Source organism: Sarcophilus harrisii, chromosome 4, assembly GCF_902635505.1.
Source record: "Sarcophilus harrisii chromosome 4, mSarHar1.11, whole genome shotgun sequence".
Taxonomy (NCBI): domain Eukaryota; kingdom Metazoa; phylum Chordata; class Mammalia; order Dasyuromorphia; family Dasyuridae; genus Sarcophilus; species Sarcophilus harrisii.
Window position 1 is genome coordinate 416,397,393 of NC_045429.1, and position 10,995 is coordinate 416,408,387.

Sequence of the window (10,995 nt, forward strand, 5' to 3'; positions counted from 1 at the left end):
TTTGCTATCAGCTTCCATGTTTTAAGGGTAAATATTTTATCATCTTAACTAATATTTAAGAATTTTTAAAAAGTAATTTAATCGACGTCTTTTTTTATATCACATTCATTTCCCCAAATATATCTTTTACTAGCCCTTGCCTGGTAAGAAAAAGAAAAAAAAAAACGGGAGAGGGAACCAATTCAATAAATCAATCAACACTTTAGCCAAATCTGAGAGTTTATATATATTTCACATCCATGGTCCCTCACCTCTCCAAAGAAGGAAAGGAGGGGAATTTTCTTGATTCTTCTCAGAGACTAGTATTGGTTATTATAACTATATAACACTCAGTTTCATTTTTATACTAGTTACATTGTTCTAGTTATTATGTATATTATTTTCCTGACCCTGGTTATTTTATTCTGAATCATTTTGTGTTTTCCCAAATTTCTGAATTCTTCATATTTGTCATTCCTTATGGTACAGTAATATTCTATTATATTCACATACAATAATTTGCTTAGCCATTTCCCAACAATGGGCACCTATTTTCTTAAGAAAATTTTTCCATTGATAAATTTCATTTTTATATCATCCTCATTTCTCACAATAATTCCCAGAGATCCATCTCTTGTGGCAAATAAGAAAGAGAAAGGAAAGGAAAAAGAAAAGGAAAGGAAGGGAGAGAGAGAGGAAGGGAGGGAAGGAAAGAGGGAGGGGAAGAGGGAGGGAGGGAAGGAAGGAAGGAAGTGAGGGAGGGAGGGAAGTAAGGAGGGAAGGAGGGAGAGAGGGAGGAAGGGAAGAAGAAGGGAGGGAAGAAAGGAAGGAAGGAAGGAAAGAAGGAGGGAAAGAAAGAAGGATAGAAGAAGGGAGAGAGGGAGGAAGGGAGGGAGAGAGGGAGGGAGTGAGGGAGAATGGAAAAAAGGAAGGAGGCAGGAAGAGAGGAAGGGAGGGAGGGTAGGAAGGAGGGAAGGAAAATGGAAAAAAAGGAAGGGAGGCAGGGAGAGAAGAAGAAAGGGAGCGAGGAAAAGGAGGAGAAAAAATTTCAGAAAAACTAAGCAATACATCAACCAAGTCCAAGTTTGCAGGTGCAACTAATTTTTGTCGCGTTCTTTCCCACCACAGAAAGCAGTGCTGTGGATATTTTGGTGAATACAGGACCTTTCTTTCTGACTTTGATTTCCTTGAAGTATATAGATAACAGTAGGGTCTCTGAGGAATTTAGGTGGCACCATGGTTCATAGAGTGCCTGGTCTGGAGTCAGGAAGCCTCATCTTCCTGAGTTCAAATCCAGCCTCAGACATTTACTAATTATGTGGCCCTGAATAAGTCACCTGACCCTATTTGCCTCAGTTTCCTCATCTGTAAATAAGATGGAAAAGGAAATTACAAACCACTCCAGTATCTTTGGCAAGAAAATCCCAAATGGGATCTGTATGACTTTGGATAAGTCATTTGACTGTTGGTGAACTTCAGTTTTCTCTTCTGTAAAATGAGGGGCTTGGACTAGATTTTTTCTGTCTCCTTCCACCTGTAAATCTATGATCCTATGATCCACTAAATGAGCTAATGTATGGGGAAACACTGAGAATGTGTAAAATATTATTGAAATATAAAATGGTGGTACTCAAATATCGAAGGGAAGCCTGCTGGATTGAAGACAAGAAAATGTGTATTCAGAATCTGACTGCTGCTTTCCTGTCTGTCAGACCTTGGGAGTCCTTTCATGTCTCTAACTTCAGTTTCCTCATCTGTAAAATGGGAGGATGAAAGCAGATAATATCGAAGGCTTCTTCCAGTTCTAAATCACACACAGAGTGACAAACCTTGATGAATGTGAACACAATGTACTTAAACACAGAGATCACAGTGGCATAGGAGCAGAATGCAAATACAAATCTTTTCAGCTCAACACCTGTTACCACACCCAAGAGAAAAAAGTTTTCATTGCACTTTCAGGGCTCCATGAACCGTCAAATTATAGTCAGCTTGGGCAAAGGTTAGTCATGGTGAAGAAAGCAAATACAGGAAAATGATTTCCTTATGGTTCTTTTGATTCAGTTTTTTTTTTTTTCCAGCTGGACTTTGGGGACAATATCCATCACAAAAACAGCATTTAATGAGAGAATATATAGATCAACAGGGATTGTCAGGACCTTGAGGTCTGACAGGTGTAGAGAGGCAAGTGGGACATGAAAGAAGGGGATGGGGCACCAAAGCAGTATCGGGAAGTAGAAGGATGTTAGAGGACTTCAAAGATCCTCGGTTGAACTAAGAAAATCCAGAAGCAGAAATGTCTCCCGGTCATTAGTGGTCAGGAGTGGGGGAGAGGTACGGCTTCAGTCTTAGAAGAATTGTTTATAAAGGAGAGAAACAAGAGACTAGAATTTGGGAGTACAAAGCAGAACCAGATTCCAAAGATAATATAAAAACCCGAGTTTGCTAGAACCAAGTCAGAGAATAAGCAGTAAATAGCAAGCCTTGGTGTATTAGTCTGCAGTTTCCCATCCAGTGGTAGGACTGGTCCCATAGTCTGGGGCAGGGATGAAACTAGGAAGCTAAGTGTCCGGGGCATAGAGGGATGAACCTGGTGTCAGGAAGTTTTGGAGTTCAATCTGGCCTCAGACATTTACTAGGCTGTGATCCTAGGCAAGTCACCTAACCCCTGGCTGCTTCAGGTGCAGAATGGAGATAATAGCACACACTTCCTGGGGTTGTTATAAGGATCAAATGAAATAAATAACATGTAAAGCAGGGGTCTCCTCAAACTTTTAGAATAGGGGGCCAGTTCACTGTCCCTCAGACTGTTGGAGGCTGGACTATAGTAAAAACAAAAACTTTGTTTTGTGGGCCTTTAAATAAAGAAACTTCATAACCCTGGGTGAGGGGGATAACTGTCCTCAGCTGCTGCATCTGGCCTGTGGCCATAGTTTGAGGACCCCTGGGTAAAGCATTTTGGAAACCTTAAAGCACCATATAAATACTACCCATTTTTACTATTTTACATAGGCACAAGTCTGCTGCAGCTGCAAAGGTTAGAAGGTTACAGGAGCAGAGAGCCAACTAGATAATTATGTTCCCATTATATTTTAATTTCCTGGTGGTTTGGAAGAAACTAGATATAGACCAACATCTCACACCTTATACCAAGATAAGATCAGAGTGAGTCCATGATTTAGAAACAAAAACATAAGCCATAAAAGGCACTACTAGGGAGAAATCTGGGAATATGGCAGAATAGGTGAGAAAATTCCAAGCTCAGAGGCAGAGCCAAGTTGGCAGAGTAAAGGAGGGGACTAGCTGAGTTCTCCCCCAAACTGCTCCAAATTCCATTAAATAATAATTCTAAACAAATTTTAGAGTCTCACAGTTCACAAAAGGACAAAAAGGAGCAATTTTCCAGCTGAAGGGGACTTAGAAGGCCAGCAGGAAAGGCTGGCCAGCACAGACCCAGGGCTCTGGAGCCAGCAAAACAGGAACAGGCCTAGGGACCTTGACCTAAATCAGTAGCGGTACTGGTGGTTTCTAGACCTCTCAGTCCTGAGATTCAAGAGCAACTTGGAAGGTCGGCAGGAAAGGTTTCTCAGTAAAGTGTGAGGGCCTTGGGGAACCAGCAAAGGAGTGGAGGTGGGCAGTAATGGCGGCAGCTTCCGGAGGCCTCCGTTCATAGGAGGTCTCCTTACTAGCACTGAGGAAGTACTCTTGCTTTTAGCCACAGTAGAGTAAGAATACTACTCACTGTTCCAGGGCAGCAAGAAGTGCTTATGGTGAGATTCCTAGAAGGACCTTTGAAAACAGCTGCACAAAATCCCTGAAGCTTGGGACACCCTGGATATAGAGCCCTACTTTCACAAAGAGTTAAAAGCTGAGTACTTTTACTGAGACTGAGAAATGAGCAAACAGAAAAAGTTTCTGATCATAGAAAGATACTATGGTGACAAGGAAAATCAAAACACACACTCAGATAACAAAATCAAAGCTCTTAAATCCAAAGCTTCCAATGAAAATTTGTCTTAGGCCGTGAAAGAGCTCAAAGGGGATTTTGAAAATAGGATAGAGGAAAAATTGGAAAGAGAATGGAGAGTGATGCAAAAGGAAATACAAAAAAAAAAAAAAAAAAAGGCTAAGAAGAAGAAGAATGCCTTAAAAAGCAAAGTTGGCCAAATGAGAAAAGAGATACAAAAATCCATTGAGGAAATTAATTTTTTGAAAACTAGAACTGAGCAAATGCAAGCTAATGATTTTATGAGAAATCAAGAAACTTTAAAAAACCAACCCCACAAGAATTAAAAGATAGAAAACAATGTGAAATATCTCATTGGAAAAACAACTGACCTGGCAAATAGATCCAGGAGAGATAATTTTTTAAAAAATTTATTGGTCTACCTGAAAACCATGCTCAAAAAAAGAGCCTAGTGGGCAGCTAGATGGTACAGTGGATAGAGCACTATCCCTTAAGTCAGGAGGACCTGAGTTCAAATCTGCTCAGATACTTAACACGTCTTAGCTGTGTGACCCTGGGCAAGTCACTTGACCCCAATTGCCTTAGCAAAAAAAAAGGAGCCTAGACATTATCATCTTTCAGGAAATTATCAAGGAAAACTGTCCTAATATTCTAGAACCAGAGGGTAAAACAGAAATTGAAAGAATACAACATTCATGTCCTGAAAGAGATCCCAAAATGAAAACTCCTGGGAATATTATCACCAAATTCAGGAACACCCAGGTCAAGAAGAAAATACTGCAAGCATCCAGAAAGAAACAATTCTAATACAATGGAGCTATACTCAGGATATACACAGGATAACTACATAAAAAGGATTGGAGACCTAGAATATGATATTTCAAAAAGCAATGAGGTTAGGATTACAACCAAGAATCACTTATCCAGAAAAACTGAGTATATTCCTTCACAGGAAAAGGTAGATATTCAATGAAATAGAGGATTTTCAAGCATTCATGATGAAAAGATCAGAGTTGAACAGACTCAGGAGAAGCATAAGAAGATAATCAAGAAAGGGATATTAAAAAAGAACCCCAAACCAAGTACTCTGCCTTCTGTAAGTGCCTTCAATGTGCTGGTTTCTTCTCACCCAGGGCCACATTTCTGGCAGCACAGCTGGGCCTGGCATCCCCTCATCGGCAGGGGTTCCCAATTTTGCCTTACTCAGATGCCATATATTCTCCATGCTGTCAGGGAATTGAAAATTCCTGTGACTGAGGCTGAGAATGACTACCTGTGAAGACCGTGTATTTTAAAATCAGCCGGAGTCAGGAATTCAGGTTAAGGGAAAATCGTTAGTCTTTATTCTCAGTGAAGAAAGATCGGAGGTGGAAGGGAATCGGCGATAGCAATGTGTGCAGCTGAGTCAAGAAGCTAGCTAGACCAGCAGCCACACGACTAGTAGTAGCTGGGAGTATGGAACCCAGGCCCAATCTCTCCCAGTTTCTCTTCCTGTCTCTCTCTGCCTCCACTCACCCAAATCGTCATTTCCTATACAACACGCCAGGACTTGCACGGAGAGTGGGCAGGGCCATTCTTTATCCAATCATGTATATTAATAGAGTATAGCCCAATTACTATTTAGCCTCACATGCTTGGGACCTCAGCCCATTACAACTACTTCCTAACCCAGCTACCCCAAGGATCCTTGTTGTGTTTCAGTGCAGCCAGTGTGAGGTGTTTGCAATGGGGCAGTAAGAGGGTGCATCAAACCTTTGTCCAGGCATCTTTCTGCATCTTCTCACATTGAAGGAACTTACAGAAGGCAGAGTACTTGGTTTTGGGTTCCAGGCCAGAAGGGAAAAATGAAGGGAGGGCTTGAAGCCAGAGGCACCACCTTCTACTCCCCAGAACTAGCTGTGATTACACTAACAAGCACCTTTAAATTAAAAAAAAAAAAAGCAGACAAAGGAGAAAGAACTCAGCATAGAAAGTTACAATGAAATAGAGAAAGCTGGGGGTCATTTTCAGAAGATATTGTCACCTACCCCAAAAAAATTCATAAAAGAACTCAAAAATAACTTAGATATCAAATGATTGAGGAAAAACTAAAAAAGAAAAAAGAAACCCAAGAAAAACAATATCATGAAAAGAAAGTCAACTAGAAAAAGAAATCCAGAATCTTAAGGAAGACAAATCTTAAGAAAGTTTCCTTAAAAACTAGAATTGAGCAAAGGGAAGTGATCAAAATCATGAAATCAAGAAATAATAAAACAAAATACAAAGAATGAAAAAAATAAAAGAGAATATGAGGCACCTCATTTAAAAACAAACAATGAATTTGGAAAACAGATCAAGAAGAGAAAATAAGAATAATAGGACTACCTGAAAGCTATAATCAAAAAAGAATTTTGATACAATAATACAAGAAACAATTAAAGAAAATTGTCCTGACATGTTAGAACAAGAGGGGGAAAGTAGAAATAGAAAAAATTTACCAGTTATCATCTGAAAGAGATCCTATGAGAAAAATCTACAGGAAAATCGTAGCAAATTTCTGAAATCCTCAAGTCAAGGAAAAAATATGACTAGTTACAAGATAAAAAGTAATTCAAAAATGGCAGAACTACAATTAAAATCATACAAGACCTACCAGTCACTACATTAAAAGAATGCAGGTCTTGCAACATTATATATTGAAAGGCAAAAAAAGTTGGCTTGTGACTGAAAATATTGTCCTGGATGTAAAAAAAAAAAAAAATGGATACTCAATGAATTGCCAGACTTTCAGGATTTTGTTGTAAAAAGACCTGAAGTTAATAGAAATTTTGATCCATAAAATCCAAGAGAAATAAAGTTTAATTACAAGGCACTCAATGAGGACAAATATTTTATGTTTTATATGTGAAAATGTAAACCCTATGTTTACATAAGGAAGTGATCATAGGAAGGAGGAGTAGGTTAATTAATAGTAAAGCAAGGTAGTAATTGGAGGAGTCAGGAAATATGAGATACACATAAACATAATAATAATGATCAGAAGTAGAATTTATTAGAAAAAAGCAGGAGTAATTGTTGATCTCAGACAAAGTGAAAGCTAAAATAGATTCAATCAAAAGAGAAAACCAGGGAAACTATATATCAATCATATTAATATTGTTTTAGACCATTTAAAATAACTAGTTAGTATAAGGTTGTGATGCGAGTCATGATGAGGTACATGGGGAGTCATCTGGAAAGAATTCAGACTCAAGCCTTTTCAAAGTCAAGGGGCAATGCTTTAATGTAATACTTAGCAAGCAGAAGTTCTTATGAACTTTCAGTTAACAAGGAGGAAGGTGGGACCTTTCATGGAGAGGGTCCCAAACTAGGCCCACTAACTAACTAGGCTGGGCGCATCCCCCAATAGAACTTTATCTTCCCCTTCTACCTTCTAGAACTAGTGTTGTCTCATCATGTTCAGTTTCTTTAGTTTGACATTTACAATCGGGCCTTTTAATTTTTACACTTCACTGACACTGGATCTCCCTGTTATCTCTCCTCCCTTTCACAGCTCGCAGAAGCTCTCGCTTCCACGATTCTCCCCGCTTCTGAGAGCGAGTCTTGTTGCCGGGCTGCTCCCAGAGGCAGCTTTGGTCGGCCCTTCCCTCTGCCTGACGCCTCACTCCGGAGGGTCTCCTGATTCCCGACGCCAATCCGCTCGGGGCCGGGGGCAGCTCCGGAGAGCGGCGGCCTCCCGGGAGCCGGGCTGGGGCCCCACGCCGGCTCCTCTCGCTTTTCGGCCTTGGGCGGCCCGGGTTCCGAGCCATGTCTCCTCTGAAACGTCTCTGAGAAGATGCGGATGGAGCCTTAATGACCACTAGCTCCTCGCGCCCTCGGCCCTCTGAGGAGCACTTGCCGCTGCCCGGCCGCCTCTCCCCGTCGCTCCCTCCTTGGGTCTCCGTCCCTCGGGCCTCTCTCCGAGCCCGCTTCGCCGGATCACCACGTGTAACGGGGGCCCCCACTAGAAATACACTCCGAGGCCTCTCCGAATGCACCGGGTGAGCTCATCGGCCGTCTCGGCTTCATCTGCCATCTCTAGGAGGGAGTCTCCCAGTCTGTGCAGGCCTGGGCTCCCCCTCACTCCTGTCCGGTTGCACGTTGGAACCGGACGGATAAAATGGGGTCGGTGTCCCTCTAAGCCACCCCTTCTGGCAAGCTTTCCTTTCCTGTCCAGGATGCTGCGCCCTCCTCGTGCTTGACTCTCTCCCGGTACCTGGCAGTTGGTTGCCACGTCTCGCTGCCCATGTCTCCTGCATGTCCCCTTCCCCCACTCACAAGGCCACTCCCTGGCCCACTCCCTCCTCGCTTCTCCGTTTTTCTCCCACTCCATCTTCCACACACGCAGCCAACTTGTTTTCCCAAAGCGCGGCTCTGACCCAGTCCCGGGCTTGCTCCAGACTGAAACAGGACCAGCTCAGCTCGGCCGGGAGAGGCCTTTGTGACAGCCACTATATAATGCTCTCTTCGTGGGCTTATCAGCCTGGTCAAAGTGGTTCTTACTGATCCTCACCCACAAAACCTTTTCTCTTTACAGGCTGTTGTGCTCCCCACTCCAGGAATGCACAGCTCCCCTTCTGCTTCTAAGAACCCCCAAATTTTCTTCCACACTAAGCTCAAGCCCTACCCAAGCTGCTGGACTTTTCCCTATCAAATTACCTTTGTATACACTTCTATGTGTGCGTATTGTCGTCCCCCTAGTAGCACAGAAACTCCCTAAGGTCTAGGACAGCCCTTGTCCTTAGGGACATTTGCACATCCCCAGGACCTGAGCTCCTGGTACAAAAATAGACACCTTGATTTAATACCTTTTGTTGATTCTCCTGTATCACGTTTCCCACTCCGTTTTGGGAGGTACTGGGCTTCTGGGCACTTGGGCAGATGGGTCTTCATAAACTAAAATCATCCCCAGCATGTTTACGGCCCTTCTAGCTCTAAAGAAGCTGCTAGAGCAGGCACTCTGTTGGCACAAGCTTTGTATCACTTATTTAAATCTTTACAGGTTTTTCATCCTGCTCATTATTTCTTATAGCACAAGCTCATTTTCTTCACACTTTAGATTAACATGTAGGATTGATTGTTTTGACAAACCCAAAGACCCCAGTTTTGAGGATAAGGACTCACTATTTGACAAAAAATTGCTGGGAAAATTGGAAATTAGTATGGCAGAAATTAGGCACTGACCCACACTTAACATTGTACACCAAGATAAGGTCAAAATGGGTTCATGACCTAGGCATAAAGAATGAGATTATTAATAAATTGGAAGAGCATAGGATAGTTTACCTCTCAGACTTGTAGAAGAGGAAGGAATTTATGACCAAAGAAGAACTAGAGATCATTACTGATCACAAAATAGAAAATTTGGATTATATCAAATTGAAAAGTTTTTGTATAAACAAAACTAATGTAGACAAGATGAGAAGGGAAGCAATAAACTGGGAAAACATTTTTACAGTCAAAGGTTCTGATAAAGGCCTCATTTCCAAAATATAGAGAGAATTGACTCTAATATATAAGAAATCAAGCCATTCTCCAATTGATAAATGGTCAAAGGATATGAACAGACAATTCTCAGATGAAGAAATTGAAACTATTTCTAGCCATATGAAAAGATGCTCTAAGTCATTATTAATCAAAGAAATACAAATTAAAACAACTCTTGAGATACCACTACACACCTGTCAGATTGGCTAGAATGACAGGGAAAGATAATGTGGAATGTTGGAGGGGATATGGGAAAACAGGGACGCTAATCCATTGTTGGTGCAATTGTGAATACATCCCGTCATTCTGGAGAGCAATTTGGAACTATGCTCAAAAAGTTATCAAACTGTGCCTATCCTTTGGTCCAACAGTGTTACTCCCGGGGCTTATTTCCCAAAGAGATACTAAAGAAGAAAGGGACCTATATGTGCCAAAATGTTTGTGGCAGCCCTGTTTGTAGTGGCTAGAAACTGGAAAATGAATGGTTGCCCATCAATTGGAGAATGGTTGGGTAAATTGTGGTATATGAATGTTATGGAATATTATTGTTCTGTAAGAAATGACCAGCAGGATGAATACAGAGAGGCTTGGAGAGACTTATATGAACTGATGCTAAGTGAAATGAGCAGAACCAGGAGATCATTATATACCTCAACAAGGATACTGTATGAGGATGTATTCTGATGGAAGTGGATTTCTTCGACAAAGAGATCTAACTCAGTTTCAATTGATCAATGATGGACATAAGCAGCTACACCCAAAGAAAGAACACTGGGAAATGAATGTAAACTGTTTGCATTTTTGTTTTTCTTCCCGGGTTATTTTTACCTTCTGAATCCAATTCTTCCTGTGCAACAAGAGAACTGTTCAGTTCTGCACACATATATTGAATCTAGGATATACTGTGACATATTTAACATGTATAGGACTGCTTGCTATCTGGGGGAGGAGGTGAAGGAAGGGAGGGGAATCGGAACAGAAGGGAGTGCAAGGGATAATGTTGTAAAAAATTGCCCAGGCATGGGCTCTGTCAATAAAAAGTTATAATTATAAAAAATTTAAAAATAAAGAAAAAAAACCATGTAGGATTGTTTTGTTTTTCACCTGAACAATTCAAAACATGGAAGCAGTTCCAGAACTGATCTTTATACCTTTAACCTATGGGATGGATTTCTAATATTTTCTATACAATCAATTTGATAATGAAAAGACAGTGGGAAAAACCAGTTACTAGCATCTAAATACTTAAGATACCTTCAAGGAAATCAGTGTCCATCTATTAATAACCTGGATAGACTTTCCTGTCTAATAAGAACCTGTGCTCAAGTCTCCCCCAGAATGGCTTTATGCTGTCCTTTTTGTAGGTCAAAAAGCCTCATGACTCATTGTGTCAACTTGATGGGTTATTTCAGCTTTTGAAGCAACAAATTAGGGAAGTGTTACACTACCTGCCTCAGGCACTTGGTGCAAGGGAATAACTTTGAGGCATTAAAGAGAATTGGACTGGGTCAAGAACCCGGATTTTAGGCCTGGCTCAGCCACAC